The sequence below is a fragment of the Ranitomeya variabilis genome, chromosome 1 (assembly GCF_051348905.1).
Source record: "Ranitomeya variabilis isolate aRanVar5 chromosome 1, aRanVar5.hap1, whole genome shotgun sequence".
NCBI classification, from domain to species: Eukaryota; Metazoa; Chordata; class Amphibia; order Anura; family Dendrobatidae; genus Ranitomeya; species Ranitomeya variabilis.
Genome location: NC_135232.1, coordinates 1032310093 through 1032333852, shown reverse-complemented (window position 1 = coordinate 1032333852; position 23760 = coordinate 1032310093).

Sequence of the window (23760 nt, the reverse complement as noted above, 5' to 3'; positions counted from 1 at the left end):
CCAGTATGAAATTTAAAACTGTTTTCTACTATAAGGATCGTTGACCAAAAATGCTCTTATATACTTTATTACACTGCTCAAAAAAATAAAGGGATCACTAAAATCCCACATCCTAGATATCAGCGAATGAAATATTTCAGTCGCAAATCTTTATTAATTACATAGTGGAATGTGTTGAGAACAATAAAACATTAAAATGATCAACGTAAATAAAAAGGAATATCCCATGGAGGTCTGGATTTGGAATGATACTCAAAATCAAAGTGGAAAATCAAATTACAGGCTGATCCAACTTCAGTGGAAATGCCTCAAGACAAGGAAATGATGTTCAGTTGTGTGTGTGTTGTCTCCATGTGCCTGTATGACCTCCCAACAATGCCTGGGCATGCTCCTGATGAGGCAGCGGATGGTCTTCTGAGGGATCTCCTCCCAGACCTGGACTAAAGCATCTGCCAACTCCTGGACAGTCTGTGATGCAATGTGACATTGGTGGATGGTGAGAGACAAGAAATCCCAGATGTGTTCAATTGGATTTAGGTCTGGGGAATGGGCGGGCAAGTCCATAGCTTCAATGCCTTCATCTTGCAGTAACTGCTTACAGACTCCAGCCACATGAGGTCTGGCATTGTCCTACATTAGGAGGAACCCATGGCCAACCGAACCAGCATATGGTCTCACAAGGAGTCTGAGGATCTCATCTAAGTACCTAATGGCAGTCAGGCTACCTCTGGCGAAAACATGGAGGGCTGTGCCGCCCTTCAAAGAAAAGCCACCCCACACCATTACTGAGCCACTGCCAAACCCGTCATGCTTAAGGATGTTACAGGCAGCAGATCACTCTCCACGGCGTCTCCAGACTCTGTCATGTCTGTCACATGTGCTCAGTGTGAACCTGCTTTCATCTGTGAAGAGCACAGGGCGCCAGTGGTGAATTTGCCAATCCTGGTGTTCTGTGGTAAATGCCAAGCCTCCTGCACGGTCTTGAACTGTGAGCACAACCCACAGGACACTCAGACCATTATCATGGAGGGGGTTCTATCCGTTTGTGCAGACACATGCACATTTGTGGCCTGCTGGAGGTCATTTTGAAGGGCTCTGGCAGTGCTCCTCCTGTTCCTCCTTGCACAAAGGCTGAGGTAGTGGTCCTGCTGCTGGGTTGTTGCCTTCCTATGGCTCCCTCCATGTCTCCTGGTGTACTGGCCTGTCTCCTGGTAGCGCTTCCAGCCTCTGAACACTACGCTGATAGACACAGCAAACCTCCTTGCCACAGCTCGCATTCATGTGCCATCCTGGATGAGCTGCACTACCTGAGCCACTTGTGTGGGTTGTAGAGTCAGTCTTGTGCTAAAACAAGTGTGAAAGCACAACCAACATTCAAAAGTGACCAAAACATCAGCCAGAAAGCATTGGTATTGAGATGTGGTCTGTGGTCCCCACCTGCAGAACCACTCCTTTATTGAATGTGTCTTGATAATTACCAATAATTTCCATCTGTAGTCTATTCCATTTGCACAACAGCATCTGAAATTGATTGTCAAACAGTATTGCTTCCTAAGTGGACAGTTTGATTTCACAGAAGTTTGATTTAGTTGGAGTTATATTCTGTTGTATAAGTGTTCCCTTTATTATTTTGAGCAGTGTATTATTTATCATGCTTTCTTTATATACCTAGTGTATCTTCACCCATTCCCTGCAGACTGTGAGCCCTTGCGGGCAGGGTCCTCCCACCTTATGTACCTGTGTACCTTGTTTTTTGCTCATGTTTAATGTATTTTGTCTATATTTGCCCCCTTTTTCACATGTAAAGCGCCATGGAATAAATGGCGCTATAAAAATATATAATAATAATAATATTAATAATAATATACCAAGAGGTACCCAGAATTAACCCACGGAAACATAGGAAAAAACCATACAAACTCCTTGCAGATGTTGATCTTGGTGGGATTTTAACCCAGCACTTTAACCGTCATTGCTAACCAATGAGCCAGTTTGCTGCCGTATGTATCTAAAATAACTGAGTAAGTATTCACCCTCCCCAGGTGAAGCTCTGGCTACTCACTGCTGCTTGTGTCTCAATGTTCTGACTGAAGCCGTGATGTCATTTTAACAGCACACATCACTATACAATCATTAAGTTCAATAGCTCAATCCGTCTGCCTCGGTGAAGCTGCTGTACTGAGTCATTGGCAGCAGCATTGGTGTGCACTGTGGATTAATTTCCTCAATGAAGCCAAAACACTGAGAGAATTGGTGAGAAATCAGTTGGGGTAACGAGGAAGGAGAGTGCCTGCTCTGTCTGATACATATATATATATATATATATATATATATATATATATATATATATATATATATATATATATATACAGTACAGACCAAAAGTTTGGACACACCTTCTTACTTAAAGATTTTTCTGTATTTTCATGACTATGAAAATTTTACATTCACACTGAAGGCATCAAAACTATGAATTAGCACATGTGGTGGAATTATATGCTTAACAAAAAAGTGTGAAACAACTGAAATTATGTCTCATATTCTACTGTAGGTTCTTCAAAGTAGCCACCTTTTGCTTTGATTACTGCTTTGCACACTCTTGGCATTCTCTTGATGAGCTTCAAGAGGTAGTCACCGGGAATAGTTTTCACTTCACAGGTGTGCCCTCTCAGGTTTAATAAGTGTGATTTCTTGCCTTATAAATGGGGTTGGGACCAGTTGTGCTGTGCAGAAGTCTGGTGGATACACAGCTGAAAGTCCTACTGAATAGACTGTTAGAATTTGTATTATGGCAAGAAAAAAGCAGCTAAGTAAAGAAAAACGAATGGCCATCATTACTTTAAGAAATGAAGGTCAGTCAGTCTGAAAAATTGAAAAAACTTTGAACGTGTCCCCAAGTGCAGTGGCAAAAACCATTAAGCGCTACAAAGAAACTAGCTCACATGAGGACCGCCCAAGGAAAGGAAGAACAAGAGTCACCTCTGCTTCTGAGGATAAGTTTATCTGAGTCACCAGCCTCAGAAATCGCAGGATAACAGCAGGTCAGATTAGAGACCAGTTCAAAGCCACACAGAGTTCTAGCAGCAGACACATCTCTACAACAACTGTTAAGAGGAGACTTTGTGCAACAGTCCTTCATGATAAAATAGCTTCTAGGAAACCACTGCTAAGGACAGGCAACAAGCAGAAGAGACTTGTTTGGGCTAAAGAACACAAAGAATGTACATTAGACCAGTGGAAATCTGTGCTTTAGTCTGATGAGTCAAAGTTTGAGATCTTTGGTTCCAACCACCGTGTCTTTGTGCGATGCAGAAAAGGTGAACGGATGCACTCTACATGCCTGGTTCCCACCATGAAGCATGGAGGAGGAGGTGTGATGGTGTGTGTCATGTCGGACACTGTTCAGACCAGGTTGTCTGACAGACAGCGGTAATTCCGCGTTTGACCACTGTTTGCTCATTGGCATCAGCTAGTTTTCGTCTGGCTTCTCCGGGGTTAATTTATCTGATCCTCGTATTGGAAGCTGGGCCATGCCCATTTCCTTTAAATGGTTCTCCTGATCTTTGGGCGTCTGTTATGGACCTGGTGGTTAGGTGCACCTGGAATGACCTGATGGTTAAACTAAAAGATAGGACAAGCTCTGGGAAGTGGGAACTCTGCTGACCGCAATCCTAATCCTATAACACACACACTAGAAATAGCTGTGGAGCGTACCTAACTCTCCCTAGACGCCTCTTCACAGCCTAAGAGCTAACTACCCCTAAAGATAGGAAAATAAGCCTTTCCTTGCCTCAGAGAAATTCCCCAAAGGTAAAAGCAGCCCCCCACATATATTAACTGTGAGTTAAGAGGAAAGTCACAAACACAGGGATGAAACAGGTTTCAGCAAAGGAGGCCAGACTTACTAAATAGACTGAGGATAGGAAAGGGATCTATGCGGTCAGCACAAAAATCTACAAAAAGCCACGCAGAGTGTGCAAAAAGACCCCCGCACCGACTCACGGTGCGGAGGTGCCACTCTGCAACCCAGAGCTTCCAGCTAGCAAGGCAATATCATGTTAGCAAGCTGGACTAGAACTTAGCAAGTACTAAGAAATATATTCAGTACACAATGAACAACAAATGAACTAGCAGGGACTTAGCTTCTGCTGGAGTAGACAGGTCATCAGAAAGATCCGAGAGAGATCTGAACCAGTACAGATACATTGACAGCTGGCATGGAGTAACGATCTGAGTGGAGTTAAATAGAGAAATCAGCCTAGCTGCAAACGAGGGCAGCTGAGAAAGCAACCTCAGAACCAGCAGTTCCACTCACAGCCACCAGAGGGAGTCCACGGACAGAACTCGCCAAAGTACCATTCATGACCACAGGAGGGAGTTCGAGAACGGAATTCACAACAGGCGTCACCGATTATAGCTTCTGTCTTATCCGTAGTTATCTCGGTCCGGAGTGGAGAGCTGGTTGTTGGAGAATCGTAGCTGGTGGTGTATTTTCCTTTGTCTTATTTACTCCTTCCTATATTTGTATTTATTTTGCCCTGCACCTTTATAGTGTATTCCTGATTGACTGCGGCGTGGTGTATATTTTCCTTTATCCTTGTTTGTTATAATTGTGGGTATTGGTCTATTGCATTCCCTGGGTGGTGGGCGGTGGTGTTCAGTCTAGGGCTGAATCAGGAATCAGGGTGAGGGTGGAGGCCTGAACATGCACACCTTCAGTGTAAACTTCAGGTAGAGGGTCAGACAGGGTTACCCTAGTCTGAGGGAAATTGCAGGGGCCCGGGTTATTAGCTCTCGCCCTCCTTGTATCCCCGTGACATTATAATCGGCCTAACAAAAAAAAAAAAAAGGGGTTCCTTTTTTTTCTTCTCTGTGTTTTGTCATGGATCCCATGACTTCCATAACCCGCCAGTTGGAGGCGCTGTCCCTACAGGTCACTGAGTTGAGGGGAGCAGTGCAGCAACAGGGACTAGCAGTATCTAATATACAGGCTGGAGCGACAGGAGGAGTTAATGAGCCCAAGTTTCCTTTGCCTGAAAAATTTGCAGGGGAACGCAGTAAATTTGTTTCTTTTCGTGAAGCTTGCAAACTGTATTTCCGTATGCGCCCGATCTCCTCTGGTAATGAGGCTCAACGTGTTGGCCTGGTGTTGTCATTATTAAGCGGGGATCCCCAAGCATGGGCATTTTCGTTGCCGTCTGATTCTGCTGCATTTAACTCAGTGGAGGGTTTCTTTTCTGCTCTAGGACACATTTACGACGATCCAGACAGAATGGCTCTAGCAGAATCTAAGTTGCGCACTATTTGCCAGGGGGAGCGTGTTGCAGAGGATTACTGTTCTGAATTTCACCGCTGGGCAGTTGACACTCAGTAGAATGAGCCAGCATTGCGGAGTCACTTTATTCATGGGTTTCTAATAGGGATAAAAAAGCCCTCCTGATGTACGAGACTCCTGCTTCACTAGATTCCACTATGAGTCTTGTTGTCCGCATTGATCGCCGTTTGCATCAGGGGAATCATGAGACGCCGCCTGTGGGTGAAGGTTTAGTTTCACATGAGGTTGCTGCAGGTGAGCCCACAGAATCTATGCAAATTGCAGGGGTGTCACATGTTAAGAATCGTACCCCTGTACTCAGGAAGCAGGGAGCTTGTTTTTTCTGCGGTAAATATTATTAATATCTGTCCTCTGCTGTTAAAGAAAAATGCAACGGCGGAAAACTTCTGAGCTCAGAGGGGGTGGAAGAGTCCAATCTGAGCTTATGTATATCCTCCATGATGATTTCTCAGTGCATGCTCCCTGCCAAAGTTGTTGTCGCTGGCAGAGAGATACCAATCACTATTTTTGTGGATAGTGGTTCCGCCACAAATCTCATTGATGAGGTGTTTGCGTGCACTGCTGGTTTTAAGATTGAAAAACTGCCTCATCCTATCCGTGTGGTCACCATCAATTCTGCTCCTCTTCCACAGGGGGAGATTACTGAGTTCGTGGCTGAGGTTAAACTCCACATTGGGGTTCTTCATTTCGAGCAGGTCACATGTAAGGTGCTCAAGAGTCTTCCGGCACAATTGGTTCTGGGTTTTCCATGGTTGTCTACACACAACCCAGTGATTGACTGGAAAACTCAGAACATAATCCAGTGGAGTGATTTCTGTCAGGAGAATTGCCTGGCCACGTGTGTCCGCTGTGACTTCAAGCGTTCCTGAGTCACTTCAGGATTATGCGGATGTGTTCTCTGAGAAGGGTTGTTCAGAGTTGCCGCCACACCGCTCCTATGACTGTTCTATCAGGTTTAAACCAGGGGCCAAGTTGCCTAAAGCAAGGATGTTCAACATCTCCGGTCCGGAGAGACAAGCGCTCAAGGATTACATTTCTTAAAGTTTGAGCAAAGGGCACATCAGGCCGTCATCCTCGCCGGTCGCAGCAGGGTTCTTCTTCGTGAAGAAGAAAGATGTCGGATTACGCCCGTGTTTGGATTTCAGGGATTTGAACCAGATTACGGTTCGTGATCCATACCCTATGCCACTGATACCTGACTTGTTCAACCAGGTGGCAGGTGCTAAGTGGTTTACCAAGCTTGACCTCAGGGGGGCGTACAACCTCATAAGAGTCTGTCAAGGTGATGAGTGGAAGACGGCTTTTAATACCCCTGAGGGTCATTTTGAAAATTTGGTGATGCCTTTTGGGTTAACTAACGCACCTGCAGTGTTCCAACATTTCATCAATGATGTGTTCTCACATGTTTTGGGGAAATTCGTTATCGTGTACCTAAATGACATCCTCATATATTCTTGCGACCGTGATGCTCATTTAGATCATGTCAGGCAGGTGTTACAGCTTCTCAGAGAAAATAAGCTGTATGCTAAACTTGAGAAATGTGTATTTTTTGCTCAAGAGTTGCCGTTCTTGGGTTATATTGTGTCTGCTTCTGGTTTTAAAATGGACGCCGCTATGGTGCAAGCGGTGCTGCATTGGGAACGTCCTGATAACCTGAAAGCACTTCAGCGGTTCCTTGGGTTTTCTAACTACTATAGGAAATTTATCAAGGATTTTTCTATCATTGCTAAACCGCTAACTGACATGACTAAAAAGGGTACCAATTTCTCCGTTTGGCCTGAGGCGGCTGTTCGCGTATTTGAATTTCTCAAGAACAGTTTTGTTTCAGCCCCCATTCTTGTGCAGCCAGACGTATCTAAACCCTTTGTCATGGAAGTCGATGCGTCTGAGGTTGGTGTGGGGGCGGTACTATCTCAAGGCTCATCCTTGAGTGGTTTGCGTCCGTGCGCCTATTTCTCCCCAAAACTGTCGTCCGCTGAACGTAACTACGATATCGGCAACAGGGAGTTGTTGGCAATTAAGTTGGCCTTTGAGGAATGGCGACACTTCTTGGAGGGGTCGGTACATCAGGTCACTGTTATTACCGACCATAAGAATCTACTGTATTTGGAGTCTGCCAAGCGTCTGTCTCCCAGGCAGGCTCGCTGGGCATTGTTTTTCACGTGGTTCAACTTTGTTGTCACTTACAGACCAGGGTCTAAAAACACTAAGGCGGATGCTCTGTCCAGGTGTTTTCCATAGGGAGAACCTCGGGAAGACCCAGTACCCATTCTCCAAAAGGGTGTTGTGGTTTCAGCCCTCACTACCGAGGTTGAGGCTGAGATTGCCGAGGCTCAGGAGGAGGTACCATCTGAGCTTCCCATCAACAAATCTTTTGACCGCTTCATCTCCGCCTAAAGGTGTTGGCGGAGCATCATGATACTGTCCTGGCTGGCCACCCAGGGGTTAGAGGTACTTTGGAGTTGGTGTAACGTCAGTTTTGGTGGCCCAAAATCCGACAGGACGTGGTCTCATATGTGTCAGCTTGTACCACGTGCGCTAGGGCGAAGACGCCCCGCTCTCATCCTGTTGGCACACTACTTCCGCTGGAGGTACCTAGTAAGCCATGGACGGAAGTCTCCATGGATTTTATCACTGATTTGCCCTCATCAGCTGGGAACACGGTCATTTTGGTGATTGTGGATCGGTTTTCAAAAATGTCGCACTTTGTGTCTTTGCCTTCTTTACCTAACGCTAAGACTCTTGCTCAGGTGTTTGTGCAGGAGGTGGTCAGGCTTCATGGAGTTCCGTCTGACATCGTGTCAGATAGGGGTACTCAGTTTGTAGCAAAATTTTGGAAAGCATTTTGCTCACGGCTGGGGATCAAGTTGTCTCATTCGTCTGCGTTTCATCCCCAGTCAAATGGTCAGACCGAGCGTATGAACTAAAATTTGGAGCAGTACTTGCGCTGCTTTGTCTCTGATAACCAGGAGGATTGGTCTACCTTTCTTCCTTTGGCTGAGTTTGCCATCAATAATCACCGCCAGGAGTCGTCTGGGGAGTCTCCGTTTTTTTGTGTTTACGGGCTACATCCTCAGTTTTGTACGTTGAGTCAGAGAGGCTCTTCCGGCGTTCCGGAGGAAGACCAGTTAGGAACACAATTGTCATCAGTCTGGAGGAGAGTGAAACAGCGCCTGTTGAGTGTGGGTGCTAGTTACAAATGTGTGGCTGACAGTAGGCGTGTGCCAGGTCCGGACCTGAGTGTGGATGACTGGGTGTGGTTATCCACAAAAAATATAAGACTCAAGATACCATCCCTTAAATTGGGTCCATGGATTATTTGTCCATTTAGGGTCACCGCCGTCATTAACCCAGTAGCGTACCGACTGGAGCTCCCTACGGTGTATAAAATACACAACGTGTTCCACAGGTCTCTTCTTAAGAAGGTGGTGGGTTCTGTGGACGCAGCGCCTATGCCACCTCCAGTCTTGGTGGATGGTAACCTAGAATTTGAAGTCTCCAGGGTGGTTGACTCTCGTGTGGTGCGCCGCACTTTACAATATTTGGTACACTGGCATGGTTATGGGCCTGAGGAGAGGTCCTGGGTACCAGCCTCGGACATTCATGCGGATCGGCTGGTCAGGTGTTTTCATCGTCGCCATCCGGACAAGCCGGGTCCTATAAGCCGTGAGGGCCCTGGGGTCCCTCGTAGAAGGCGGGGTACTGTCATGTCGGACACTGTTCAGACCAGGTCGTCTGACAGACAGCGGTAATTCCGCGTTTGACCACTGTTTGCTCATTGGCGTCGGCTAGTTTTCGTCTGGCTTCTCCGGGGTTAATTTATCTGATCCTCCGATTGGAAGCTGGGCCATACCCATTTCCTTTCAATGGTTCTCCTGATCTTTGGGCGTCACCGATTATAGCTTCTGTCTTATCCGTAGTTATCTCGGTCCGCAGTGGAGAGCTGGCTGTTGGAGAATCGTAGCTGGTGGTGTATTTTCCTTTGTCTTATTTACTCCTTCCTATATTTGTATTTATTTTGCCCTGCATCTTTATAGTGTATTCCTGATTGACTGCGGCGTGGTGTATATTTTCCTTTATCCTTGTTTGTTATAATTGTGGGTATTGGTCTATTGCATTCACTGGGTGGTGGGCGGTGGTGTTCAGTCTAGGGCTGAATCAGGAATCAGGGTGAGGGTGGAGGCCTGAACATGCACACCTTCAGTGTAAACTTCAGGTAGAGGGTCAGACAGGGTTACCCTAGTCTGAGGGAAATTGCAGGGGCCCGGGTTATTAGCTCTCGCCCTCCTTGTATCCCCGTGACAGTGTGGGGGTGCTTTGCTGGTGACACTGTTGGGGATTTAGTCAAAATTGAAGGCATACTGAACAAGCATGGCTACCACAGCATCTTGCAGCGGCATACTATTCCATCCGGTTTGCAATTAGTTGGACCATCATTTATTTTTCAACAGGACAATGACCCAAAACACACCTCCAGGCTGTGTAAGGGCTATTTGACACCACCATGGTGACACCACTTCCACAGTGCAAGTAGTGGATGACTGACTGCAAAACTGATACTGCCAAATTCCGTGGGTGCAAAAATGGAATAGCCCATAGGTAGACATGCATTTACAAGTGGTACACTGTTAACCGTTTCATGACCGCCAACGGTAGATAAATGTTGGAGCTAGCAGAGCTTTGTGCAGCGCCATTGTTTCTCTATGGTTGGTGGTCTCACAGCGCTCAGGACCCCCAGGGTCCTGTAAGTGCTTTGATTCATGTGCAGAGCCATTGCTCTGCCAGGTGACATCATCGGGACCTGATTATAGATCAGGTCCCAATGATGTTAACCCATTGCTATCTTCTAGATGCCACTATCACAGCATTTAGAAGATATCAGAGGGAGACCCCTGATATACTCACCTCTCCGACGCCCCGTGATGAGATCTGATCACATCACGGGGAATCCCATATTGCCATGGCAGCTGGAAGTCACGTGATGACTTCCAGCTAAGGTGGCTTGTTAGGCTCAGTCTGCAGCTGAGTCTAACAAGCAATTTCACAGTGTAGCAGTAACAGGTCTCTTGCAATGCAATACATATATATTGCATTGTAGACCTGTGATCAGACAAATAAAAATGGATGTCCCATACAGGGACTAAGTAAAAAGGTAAAAAAAGAAAAAAAAATGTTTTAAAACTATTTTACATTTTTTTTTTGCCTCTAACTCAGTCTCAGAATCCCTGGGATCCATTGAAGCCTTCCAGATTTACGACCTAAAAAAGTAACAGTGCTCAGAATTGAAAAAATTGGCCTGGTCACGAAGGCAAAAACAGGACCGGGCACGAAAGGGTTAAAAGAACTAACCAATAAATGGAATGAATCAATATCAGGGCACACCAGTTGTAGACAAAAACATGATTAAAAAAATCAGGAAAAATATTAGCAGAACCCTGGCTCAGCAAACATATCAATAGTTCTTGGCTATCTGGGAGAAAAAAGTAAAAGAACCTCTACCTCTAGTATAATATATATATACATGTGCACAGATGAAATGTCGGCAATCACACAAGCATATGTAAATACACTGTGCCATTAATGACTACATGAATTCCACTATTGCTATATAATTAAAAAGAAAGTAAGGTATTTGGTTCATATTTTTTTGTCCATGAAGCTTATTAGCCATCCAACCATGTCAGGGTAAAATCAATATGAAAGGTTCTTAACTCCTGGTGATTCACTTCTCTGTGTGCCCAGGAAGGCCCCAAACAAAAAGGGGAAGAGAGAGGATATAAGCTTAGCTTGTAATGAAAACTTTTATGGGAAAAGTGGGTGAATAAAAATAGCCCAAGAGAAGGGCCTCAGAACCCTGGTTCATCAGTCATTTTGATAGTCCATGGTCAGGGCTGTATTTGGCCTTCATGTTGTCCTAGGCACTTTTCGTGGTCGCGCCCCTTACTGACGTCACACACTGAGTTTGTGCACACGATATTTATATAAGGCAGATCTACTCTGTACACACTTTGAAAGTGCTAATTAAACACTAAAATAATGAACGTCTGCACCTGCTGCGCACAGATTCAGTCTTTTGAGCATTTATTTAACACCTTCAGCTTTTCAAAGTCATCAAGAGATTAAAATAGGTGACCTAACCATTGCTTCAGTGCAGAGAGGCCTAGTGATATAGAGACATGCTGTCTACTCATTCACCCCTCCTCTTTACTTAAGGTGTTCAAAGGGAAGCCAAGAGCAGACAGGTAGCAGGTGTCAGAGAAAGCCTGCAGCCACATTGTGTGCCCCCCCACTAACACTTGGAGCGAGCTGCTGCACTCATCCAGTGTCGCTGGTTTCACACTTGCGTTTTTTTTTTTCAAATCAGCCCAAATCTGTTTTTTTTCTGCCAAAACCTAATCCTTTCAGGATCCAGTTTTTTCCCATTCACTCTAATGGTGTCAGGTAGAATCCAGTTGCTTCAGGTTGCTTCCTGACATCATTAAAGTGAATGGAGAAAAAAATTGGATCCTGAAAGGATCAGGATTTGGCTGAAAAACCTGTTTTTGCCTGACTTGAAAAAAAACACAAGTGTGAAACCAGCCTCAGTGAGTAAGCGCAGACTTGCAAGCTGATTTTAGACAGCACTCACTTTTACTAATGGAGCGCTGACAATAAAGACAAGCTTTATTATACAAATATGAGAGTCCTGCGAAACACCCTCATTTGCATATTAAATAAAGTAGATTTTACTTTATAGCGCCAATAAAAACTATTCTATAGGAATATGCCCCCTAATCCCCATTCTAAAGCATCAGCCTCCTCCAAATCCCCAGCCTGCATAGCACCAGACTCCCCTGTTCCCCAGTATAAAGAAGCTCCTGTCTCCCCTGTTCCCCAGTATATAGCAGCTTCAGCCTCCCCTGTTCCCCAGTATACAGAAGCACCAGCTTCCCCTGTTCCCCAGTATATAACAGCTCCATCCTCCCCTGTTCACCAGTATATAGCAGCACTACCCTCCCCTTTTCCACAGTATACAGCAGCACCAGCCTCCCCTGTTCACCAGTATATAGCAGCACCAGCCTCCATCGTTCTACAGTATATAGCAGCTCCAGCCTCCCCTGTACCTCAGCATATAGCAGCTCCAGCCTCCCCTGTTCCCCAGCATATAGCAGCACCAGCCTCCCCATTCACCAGTGCATAGCAGCACCAGCCTTCCCTGTTCCCCAGTATACAGCAGCTCCAGCCTCCCCTGTTCACCACTATACAGTATAGCAGCACCAGCCTCCACTGTTCACCAATATACAGCAGCTCCAGCCTCCCCTGTTCACCAGTATATAGCAGCTCCAGCTCCCCTGTTTACCAGTATATAGCAGCATCAGCCTCCCTTGTTCACCAGTATATAGCAGCTCCAACCTCCCCTCTCACCAGTATATAGCAGCAGCCTCCCCTGTTGTCCAGTATAGTGTAAGCAGGTTGCAGGATGCAGTAATAGACCAGAGGCAGAGCAAGACTTAACAAGTTTAATAACAGGGGAATACTCCACGCAGGGAGACAATGGGATAAACAGTGGACTAAACGGTTAAGTTTGCAAAGGATATGCAGAGTTCAGAAATAAAGGATCAGTTAATGGCTGTTCTTGTTAAACACTTATATCAGAAGTTCCTCAAACTGTGACTACTGCTGGGATCCTATGGGCTCCTATGGGGACCTATGGAGTCCTATGTGGTCCTATGGGCAACAATGCCCCATCTTCTGGTGGCAGCAGTCAGTGTCTGATGCCTTCCGCTGGGCCTATTCCATATGGTATAGTGGCTGATAAGGGTGCAAGCCACAGTACTGTAGGAGCCGAAAATGGCTGTGCAAATATACACTGGCAAAATCAGAGTGGGTTATGCAAGTTTATCCAGCACTCGGTTCTCTCTTTGCGGCACGTGTGCTGTACTCATGGTTATAAAGCACACGGCACCTCGATATCTGTCAGGCACTGGGTGCGCTGCACTCTTCTCTCTATGTTGCATGCTGCCTGTTCCTGCCGAGACTGAAGCGCCAACAACCACTGGCGCACTGCTTCTCTGGAGGGGTACTGCATCCGATTTCTCTCTGACAGTATGCACTCTGTACTCACTCGCCTGGAACATTTCACACCTCGCTCCGGGTGATCAACGGGCACCCTGCATGTCTCTCCTCACAGTCTCTGTAAGTGGCAGCAGGGATAATAAAGCATGGGCCTGTGCTGTACGGATGATTTGGGGTCGCAGCTCTCACTGGTCCCTGTTGTGCACTATCTGTTCCCTCCAAGTCTTTCTCTGAGCTGCTGCTGAGCACACAGCTCCCCTCAGTGCAGTGGTCCCGCTCTCTGGACTGCTACAGAACACCAGGCTCCTTTCCTGGCAGCTGTCTCTCTGTAGATGGTGGGACCCTGTTGCAGCGCTGGTGCTCAGTGGGGAGGGCCCGGTTGCCTGACTGCACGCTGCCTCCATTCGCGCCAAACTGCTCTGCTGCATGTACTTTCCTTTTTTATATCCCCACCCCCCTTGGTCAGGAGGAAGGTCCAGCTTACTATTGCTTCACCCTGGGAACAGAGGATGCAGCCTCAACAGTTTCAGACCTAGCTTAATACAAGTACTTGCAGCCTGGTTCTCCTCCTCCTTACAATATAGCAGCACCAGCCTCCCCTATCACCAGCCTCCCCTGTTCACCAGTATACAGCAGTTCCAACCTCCCCTGTCACTAGTATATAGCAGCAGCCTCTCCTGTTCACCAGTATACAGCAGCACCAGCCTCCCCTGTCACCAGTATATAGCAGCTCCAGCCTCCCCTGGTCCCCAGTATACAGCAGTTCCAACCTCCCCTGTCACTAGTATATAGCAGCAGCCTCCCCTGTTCACCAGTATACAGCAGCACCAGCCTCCCCTGTCACCAGTATATAGCAGCTCCAGCCTCCCCTGGTCCCCAGTATACAGCAGCTCCAGCCTCCCCTGTTCACCAGTAGTGAATGGGAGTCCCATCACCAGCCTCCTCTTACCAGCATACAGCAGCTGCCTCTCCTGTCACCAGCCTCCTCTCACCGGTATACAGCAGCAGCCTTCCTGTCACCAGCTTCCCCTCATCTTTAGGTCTGTCAGCGCTCACCTGCTCCTGTGTCCTCCTCCCATGTTATCTTCCTCCACCACTGCTGTGATGATCTCAACTTCCTCACATGCACAGATGCTGCAGCACCTCAGATGTAGGAACCTCTCTGACCTCGGAAGTTGTGGCGCCACTACTTCCTGAGTAAGGGCTCATACTCACTTGCGTGAAATACGGCCGAGTCTCGCATGATAATACCCGGCTCTGCCGCTGGCACTTGGGAGAGAAGCGTGCAGCTCCATGTATTGCTATGCGGCTGCACGCTACACTTTGGAGTGCCGGCGGCAGAGCCAGGTTTTAACATGCGAGACTCGGCCGTATTTCATGCAAGTGAGTATGAGCCCTTTAGTCAGCTCCATGCATTGAGGTGAATATGGAGGTGTGACCTGCCCCCTCCTGACCCCGACTCCGACCCCCCTCTAAAAAGACAACAGATTTACTGGATTGTCTAAAGAAGGGGATGTTAAAAAATATAAAATAAAAAAAAATTCTTCCATGTCTTGGTGCCTCCCCCAGTAGCCCAGCGCCCTAATCACGTACCCTCCAGTGCCTAGTGGCAAATACGGCCCTGTCCATGGTTACCAGAGCAAAGCCCTGCAAACCCATCAATATCTCAGGCTCCTCTTCTGATTAGTAGGTCCAGTACAACATTATCATCATAATATTGTGCTTGCTTCTAGTCAGAACAGATATCATAAATGCCAGCAAATAGGAAGAGGGTTGCAAGGCTCTGGTTTGGCAGCCATGGACTACCAATGTGGTTGCTGTACCAAGGTCCTGCAAATTATTTTGCTCAATGATACCTTAGTTGCCAGCCTTGTCAATGGGTGAAATACAAAGCTGGTTTTAGTCAGCATGACAGGTATTTGGGGCTTAAAAGAGATGAGGTAGAGATTTATTGTTTAGGTTTTAGAATCCTAACTTAGGGCAAGATTTACTGCTCCCATGCAATTTTCATTCACCTTTCTGGTGCAAGGGGAAAAATTCAACAAATTTCTGAATAAGTCTATGCCTCTTAAAAAATGTTTCGTCTTCACACCAGTTATTCAATACACAAGATTGTGCTCTGATATGAAAAAAATGTTATTGTGAAGGGTGGTGAGGGTGGTGGTGGGGAAGGATCCTGGAGTCACTGTAATGCTGTAGCCACCTTGATGGTGGCATTAATGTGACAGGCTTGCCGTGTGACATCATCAAGTGTTATAAAAGGACAGGCGCATGCTATGCTTGGCACACTGGTGCCATTGCAGAGTTCTGTGACAGTTGTTATTGGAGAGAGAGAGTGTGTGTCCAGGGAGGTACATTTCAAAGTTATATAACAGTCCAAAAAAGCATTGAAAATGTTTTCTGTATTCAATTACTCATCTATATACTATTCCGTACTCTTTGCTACATTTCAGTGCTAAATAACAGTTCCAAAAAGCATTGAAAAATGGTTCTGTATTCAATTACTCATCTCTATAATATTACTTGGTATATGGTACATTTCAGAGGTATATAACACTCCAAAAAGCGTTAAAACATTTTTTCTGGATTCAGTTATTCATCCATATACTGTTGTATGCTCTGTGCTACATTTCGGTGTTATATAATAGTCAAAAAAAGTGTTGAAAATTTTTTCTGTATTCAATTCATCATCCATATACTATGCACAAAACTTGGAGCAGCTACGGAAACAAGACAATGATGACAAGTTGCATTCCTGTGTGGTCGGCGGGCGCATCAAAATGACACATCTGCATACATCCGCATGGCCTGCATATCCAATGTTAAAGATAGGTACGCAGGATGCATGCAGAAGTAGGCGGACCTAAATAGAAGATGTGCAGAAGTGGGCGGAGCTTCAAGGAGGAAGTACGCAGCTGTCTTCAAAGCCCTGGTACGTAAATGTGAATGTAGCCTTAGTCCTAGCATCACTAATCAGATATGTTAGTGAGCATTCTTACAAAAGGATGGGAATGTTTTTTTTTGTGGTTTGTAGTATCTTAATAGTAGGTGGAATGTTTTGATTTGGGCTCTTACCGCTCTTCTGAATTTTTTAAGCTATGATTCAATTAAGTTATTTTTTAATTGTATTCTCTAGGCTGTATGATTTAATAATACTGAGGAGCTGCCCTGTTAAATGCAGAAACAAAATACTTTATTGCTTAAAGGGCCACTGTCACCCCCTCCAGCCGTTATAAACTAAAAGAGCCTCCTTGTGCAGCAGTAATGCTGCATTCTAACAAGGTGGCTCTTTTAGCTTTTGCTTCTGTTATTCCCTCAATAAAGCGTTTTATAATTTTCCCCAAATACCTATCTTTGTACCTGGAGGCAGGACTGAAGCCTCCTCTGTGAAGCGCCCAACTGCCGTCACTCATCTCTTCTGGGGCGATGGTCGCCGCCCCCTGCGCGCTGTTCTTCTTAAATCCGGCGCCTGTGCTGTGCGTGCCTGCCTGGGGCAGGCGCAGTGTTCATTGGCCATCCTAGCGCTGATGCCGAGTTCTGTTCTGCGCCTGTGCGGGCAGTGCGGCCACCCTGTTGCTGAATCCCCGCCCCGCACTGTGTTATGCATTATGCATAGTGCGGAGATGGGATTCCTGGGCATGCGCACTGCGCTTGTCAGATGCTCCCCCAGGTTCCCCGCCTTCCAGCGTCGGTCTGTGTAGGAATCTGCCCAGGAATCCCTGCCCCGCACTGTGCATAATGCATAACACAGTGCGGGGCGGGGATTCAGCAACAGAGTGGCCGCACTGTCCGCACAGGCGCAGAACGGAACCCGGCATCAGCGCTAGGCCGGCCAATGAACACTGTGCCTGCCCCAGGCAGGCACGCACAGCGCAGGCGCCGGATTTAAGAAGAACAGCGCGCAGGGGGCGGCGACCATCGCCCCAGAAGAGATGAGTGACGGCAGTTGGGCGCTTCACAGAGGAGGCTTCAGACCTGCCTCCAGGTACAAAGATAGGTATTTGGGGAAAATTATAAAATGCTTTATTGAGGGAATAACAGAAGCAAAAACTAAAAGAGCCGCCTTGTTAGAATGCAGCATTACTGCTGCACAAGGTGGCTCTTTTAGTTTATAACGGCTGGAGGGGGTGACAGTGGCCCTTTAATACTATGTCCACAGTATGATGTATCAAAGGCCAGTAGAGTAGATAATGGTGCTGAAGCTTAGCCATCATATTAACAGGCCTCTAAGGGCTAATTGCTTGCAGCACAATCTGCATTTAGCCTAGGGTGGAAGAGAGAATCACAGGAGCAGGAAGAGTGACAGAATCCAGTCTCTAGACAGAGATTTGGACTGTGCAGTCAGTTGGCAAATATATAGCTGCATGTTTTATGTGTATGTTCTGGATAAATGTAATATATTTTCATACATCAAGTATTACAAGCTTTGAGCTCCTTTTTTGTATTAGATAACACACCCAAAAATTGTTGAAACATTTCCTTCCTGGGCCATATTTCTGTGATCTCTAAAAGTGAATCAAAGCTTTTTTTTACAAATTGCAAGTTTCCATTTCTCAGACATACAATGTTTTGTGGACTGTGAACATTTTTGTGATCTGTAAAACTGAAAAAAAAGCTTTTAAAAATTTCTCAGGCATTCAGTGTTACTTTTTGAATATTTCTATGATCTCTAAAAGGGAAGAAGAACTTTTTTAAAAATTGTAGGCCTCTATTTGTTAGACATACAGTGTTACTATTTCTGTGATATCTTAAAGGGAACAAAAGCTTTGAAAAATTTTGTAAGCTTCCATTTCTCAAACATACAGTGTTACCTGGTGCAAGTCACACACTGGAACGGCACATGTATTCTCAACGCAGAAAATTGCTGGTCCTACTTCTATCACAGTTTTGTCCACCTCCTACAGCAGTTTTTGCACCCCCATCTGCTCCTCCTCATCCTCCATCTCTGATGAGGTATGTCAGAGCACGTTGTCCTCATCAGCCAGAAGCAGGGCCCATTTCCGCAAGTTGGCTACAGCTGCTGCCACTCTGGCCATGCTCCAGCAGCATATGCAAGTGCCAGCTCACCGTCTCATGTGCAATATCACCACACACTGGAGCTCCACACTGCACATTCTGGAAAGGCTTTGTGAGCAGTGGTTGAGTACCAGCTCTAACATGCCAATCGGTGTTCTGGTCAGCCTCTGCACATAACAACTGAAGACAGAGGTGTATCTAGGGTTTCTGGCACCCGGGCAAAGAATTCATTTTGGTGCCCCCCCCCAACCAAGGACATATGCGATTTTCACACCTAGTCATGTACCGACGAGCTCCTCTCCCTAATGCTCTCAATGATCAGTGAAAAACAGAGAAGCAGGAAGAGAAGCTCGTTGTCCCAGGACCACAAGTATGAAAATCGCATGAGTGAAGTGTCCATGTGATGACTACTGGAACCTGCAGAGCTGAATCCTTACATCGCAAACTTCTGAATTCTCACAACGAATGCACTGCACACTTTTAGGATTCTCCCTTGCCGGTGGACAGTCATGTCAGCACAAGCATGTGATTTGTATACTTCTGACCATATTCCGACTAGACGTGCCCGGCCTCACCCAGTTCATTATCATTGAGTGAGGCCACACATGTCTAGTCAGCATGTGACTGCATGTATGTAAATCACCAGCACGAGAGAATCCTGACAGTGTGCAGTGCGCACTGTGAGAACTCAGAAGTCTGCAGTCACAAAGAATGACTGCAGACTCATTACAAACCTGGACATCCCCTTTAATGCTCCTAACATAAAAAAAACATGAGCGTTAGTCAGTATCACAAATAACATTTACATCCAGGTACCTTATAGATGACGTCGTCTCTGGAGTCGTTCTCCATCTTTTTTTCATCTTGTCCAGATCCCATGATGCGCTTTCTCATCCACAGCTCGTCGCTGCAGACTTCCATCTTCTCCGCTCTTTTGCAGAAAATCTCCACATGATGCCCTTAAAGATACAAGTGTCATTAAAGTGCTCCTGAATAAAAAATTGCCCCATCCCCAAATTCTCCCCACACATAATGAATCCCCCTATCCCCACTCAAATTGTCCACACACATATTATTGTCCTCTACCCAACCCCATCATTTCTCTCTTCACACCTCCATAAATGCCTTCTCCGTCACACCCATCATTGCCCATTTCACCACCTCCAGCATTTCCTCCCCCCAATCCCATCATTGCCTTTTTCACCACATCCATAGTTTCCTCCTCCCCCACCATCCCCATCTTTGCCCATTCCACCACTTCCATCATTTCTTCCTCTACCACCATCCCCATCATTGCCCATTCCACCACTTCCATCATTTCCTCCTCCCCCACATCCCCATCATTGCTCTCTCCCCATCAGCCCCATCATTGCCATCTCTTCCCCCACCATTGCTCTCTCCTCGTCAGCCCCATCATTGCCCTCTCCTCCTCCACCATCCCCATCATTGCTCTCTCCCGTCAGCCCCATCATTGCCCTCTCCTCCCCCACCATTGCTCTCTCCCCGTCAGCCCCATCATTGCCCTCTCCTCCCCCACCATCTCCATCATTGCTCTCTCCCCATCAGCCCCATCATTACCCTCTCCTCCCCCACCATCCCCATCATTTCTCTATCCCCATCAGCCCCATCATTGCCCACTCCTCCCCCACCATTGCTCTCTCTTCATCAGCCTCATCATTGCCCTCTCCTTCTCCACCTTCCCATCATTGCTCTCTCCCATCAGCCCCATCATTGCCCTCTCCCCGTCAGCCCCATCATTGTCCTCCTCCCCCACCATCCCCATCATTGCCCTCTCCTCCCCCACCATTGCTCTCTCCCTGTCTGCCACATCATTGCCCTCTCCTCCACCATCCCCATCATTGCTCTCTTCCTGTCAGCCCCATTATTGCCCTCTCCTCCCCACCATTGCTCTCTCCCCATCAGCCCCATCATTCCCTCTCCTCCTCCACCATCCCCATCATTGCCCTCTCCCCGTCAACCCCATCATTGTCCTCTCCTCCCCCACCATCCCCATCATTGCCCTCTCCTCCCCCAACATTGCTCTCTCCCATCAGCCCCATCATTGCCCTCTCCTCCTCCAACATCCCCATCATTGCCCTCTCCCCATCAACCCCATCATTGTCCTCTCCTCCCCCACCATCCCCATCATTGCCCTCTCCTCTCCCTACACACACACACACCATTTACTTTTCTGCACATTCCCCTGCAGCGCATCACACACACACACACACACATACACACATACACACTCCTCTCACCTCTCCTCGCGCTCTGCCGCAGCATCGCCATCGCCTTCCTCTGACACAGCTGGCCACTGAATCATGACATCATCCAGCGGTGCGTCTGTGTGAGAGGAAGTGCGGGCAGGAAGACAGATCGCTGCAGCTCTGCTGCTCTTTTATGACTTGTAGGCAGCGGAGCTGCAGGGATCTCTCCCTGCCCGCTGCAGCCACCGTGCAGGGGCCCCCTCCATCTCCACACATGTTGGGAGCCGGCGCTCTGCAGCTTCTCTGTGCCAGCTGTCAGCTTGACAGTCGGCATAGAGAACAGCTGACTCCCAGACCGGGGGCTGCAGAATGCAGCCTCCGGGGGAGACACTGCGGACCGCCACATTAGGCGGCCTGACTGCGCCCCCTATCGGCTGTGCCAGGGGCACATGCCCCAGCTGCCCCACCTAGATACACCACTGACTGAAGAGTGAGCATAGATGTATGACATTTGTTTGGTTCTCCAGGACTTTAAGGACTCCACAAAGATGGTAAGTGGCAAGGACACCATAGTCAGCGTAACTATCCAGCTTCTGTGCCTTCTTAAACAGTCACTTCTCACAAGTAAACATGAAGCTTTGCATGTGGATAGGTGGGGATGGAGGAAGACATAACATGGAAAGATTGTAGTCAGCTCAGCCTCATCTCATCCACTCAGTGTGGATTGGGTAACAATGAGGAGTTGGATGCTGAGGAGTAGGAAGAGAAGTAAAAGTAACTGGTGGCTTAGGCAACAGAGGTGTAATAATTATAGGGGATAACTCAGGAGACTCTTTGCATGGAACAAGACAACTACAGGACACAGTTTTATAAGTGGTAAAGTCTATATTATCACACGGTGATTCAAAACAGGTGCAGAGAGAAACTCAAGTCCACAACACTTGGTGTAAATATTAAATGCAGCTTAGCAGTCTATAGGGAACTTCAGAGGAAAATGCAATCATGCAGAAAGTCTAGGAAGCACAATTATTCTTGAGGATACTTGACACGAATAAGTCCTGGCTTAGTCCAAAACACAGATAGATATGCTTATAAGGCAGTTCAAATAATATCTTAGCTCAACCAGGGAGGCCTGGGTAATAGTCTCAGGTTTTTGCAGAGCAGCAACAGCTTACATGTCCAGCAAATGCAGATGGAAGTAAACACGAGCAGCAGATGAAGGAGGATTACTGGAAACTGGTGTATGCAGCAGGAACTCAGAGCAGAGTAGCAGGATCACCACACAGGTTCACAGGAGCAGGTATACAGTCAGGGAGTAATCAGAGTCAGGAGCTGGATGCAAGGCAGAATACTCTAGCACAGACTGAAGGCTGGGGTGGAGTTTTATAGCAGGAAGACATAGTGCACATGAGACCAAAGACGCCATCTTGGAAAAGGGCAGTAGTGTATAAAAGGTAAAAAAATGTTCAGAGTCCTGACAAGAGGCTATTATCCACTCATTTTTTGTCCCATCTCTCCTGAGTTGATGGGCTGAAGATGAGAATGAGCAGGAAGAAAGGGAGTATATGGAGTAGGAGATGAAGAGTCTTCTTCATGGTGGACATAGGGAAGTGTTGGCTGTGTGTAACTTGGCACATAAGGCCGACTTTCCCAGGACCCTCACATTATGTTAATCTTGGCCATAAAAGAGTATGGGTTGTTCACCAGCTAGAACCAAAGGAGGACTTTGCATCTCTTCTTCCTGAGGTGGAGTGGTCTTCTAAAATGGTGCTAAAACAGAAGGCCATTGTGGAAATTATGATGAAAAAATTCCCATCAAACAATTCTAACAGAAGGGGCAAGCTTTCTTGCTGAACCAAGGAAGAGAGGCCAGGGAGACACACAGCAGAGGCAGGGGTACACTGTCAAAGGCATGGGACAATTTGAAGACTTCAGCACAAAGCCCAAGGCCTGAAGACCAAGCATTTTGGACAAGGAGGGACATTTTTTTTAAAGATGGTGAAGTAATACCTGACCAACCAAACTAAAATGCTCCCTAATTCTGCTGCAACTTTCAACTATTGGGTCTCAAAGCTTGAGACCTGGAATGAGTTGTCTCTCTATGTCTTGGAGGTGTTGTGCTGCCCTGCCGCTAGTGCCATGTGTAAGTGTGTTTTCAGTGCTGCCAGGGGGGTGCCCTAACAGGCAGTTGCTTTTGCCTGTCATCAGAGAAAGCAGACAGGCTTACTCTCATAAAAATAAACAAAGCCATCAGATGACAGCAGCACATAAAGTGTTTGTAATATTCAATATTTTATTGAGGCTTGCCAGTTGTTGCATTTTTAGGGAATGATTTTCTATGGCTGATTTTCATCATATTTCCTATTTGGCTCTGCACTTTCTGCAAAGTCTTTATGAGTGTATAAGTACATCAACTACACTTTCAAAATATTTTCTTTCAAAATTTTGTTATGGATTCAGTGACTCATACATACAGTTTAACATGGTAATTGTTGCATTACAGTGGTATGTAAAGCTTAAAAGAAGCATAAAAAAGCTAAGGATTAGATTAGTCATCCATGTAGTATTATTTGCTTTCTGTCACATTTTTGTGGTATATACCAGAGGTGTCAAACTGCATTCCTCGAGGGCCGCCAACAGGTCATGTTTTCAGGATTTCCTTAGCATTCCACAAGGTGCTGGAATCATTCTGTGCAGGTGATTAAATTATCACCTGTGCAATACAAGAAAATCCTGAAAACATGACCTGTTGGCAGCCCTCGAGGAATGAAGTTTGAGACCTCTGGTTTATACAGTGCCTTGCGAAAGTATTTGGCTCCCTGGAACTTTTCAACCTTTTCCCTCATATCATGCTTCAAACATAAAGATGCCAAATGTAAATTTTTGGTGAAGAATAAACAACAAGTGGAAGACAATTGTGAAGTTGAACGAAATTTATTGTTTATTTTAAATTTTTGTGGAAATTTAAAAACTGAAAAGTGGGGTGTGCAATATTATTCAGCCCCTTTACTTTCAGAACAGCAAACTCACTCCAGAAGTTCATTGTGGATCTCTGAACGATCCAATGTTGTCCTAAATGCCTAATGATGATAAATATAATCCACCTGTGTGTAATCAAGTCTCCGTATAAATGCACCTGCTCTGTGA